Below are 631 nucleotides of genomic sequence, written 5' to 3' on the forward strand. Positions count from 1 at the left end.
GATTTTAAAATAAAGACCGCACTACTCAATTTGATGCCCAAGTTTCATGGCTTACCTGCTCAAGAGCCTATCAAGCACCTGAGAGATTTTCAGGCAGCCTGTTCTACTGTCAGGCGTGATGGTGCAGATGAAACTTCAATTTTGCTGAAAGCTTTCCCGTTTTCTCTTGAGGAAAAGGCAAGAGAGTGGTACTACACTCAACCAGCAACAACTGTATCCAACTGGGATACACTCAGAAGAGAATTTTTGGAAAAGTTCTTTCCAGCTGAAGTTACTGATAAACTGAGGAAAGATATTTCCATGATTGTTCAGGATGAATCTGAGATCTTTTATGAATACTGGGAGCACTTCAATAATCTTCTGGAAGCATGCCCCCACCATATGATTGACAAGATAGTGTTACTCGGTTATGTCACACAGGGCATGAGGCCCCAAGATAAGACCACATTGGAAAGTGCTAGGAATGGGTCTATGAAAAAGTACAAGACCACTGATGAGGCATGGCAATTGATTAGTGACTTAGCTGAATCTACCAGGAATCACAGGCAGAAACAAGGCCGTTCAAAAGCCGTTACAGAAGTATCCTCTAGCAGAGAGACTACTGCTCTAACTCAGAGTATCTGTGAAATGA

At 42.3% G+C, this 631-nt stretch overlaps 1 non-coding gene across 1 annotated transcript; it reads right to left on the bottom strand.

The window, feature by feature from the left end:
* Positions 1-279: 279 nt before the first annotated feature.
* LOC112731446 (small nucleolar RNA R71) lies at positions 280-387 on the bottom strand. The gene has a single exon (XR_003167223.1). It is a non-coding gene; the product is annotated as a small nucleolar RNA R71 (small nucleolar RNA).
* Between the last annotated feature and the right edge of the window lie 244 nt (positions 388-631).

Source organism: Arachis hypogaea, chromosome 12 (genome assembly GCF_003086295.3).
Source record: "Arachis hypogaea cultivar Tifrunner chromosome 12, arahy.Tifrunner.gnm2.J5K5, whole genome shotgun sequence".
Classification (NCBI taxonomy): domain Eukaryota; kingdom Viridiplantae; phylum Streptophyta; class Magnoliopsida; order Fabales; family Fabaceae; genus Arachis; species Arachis hypogaea.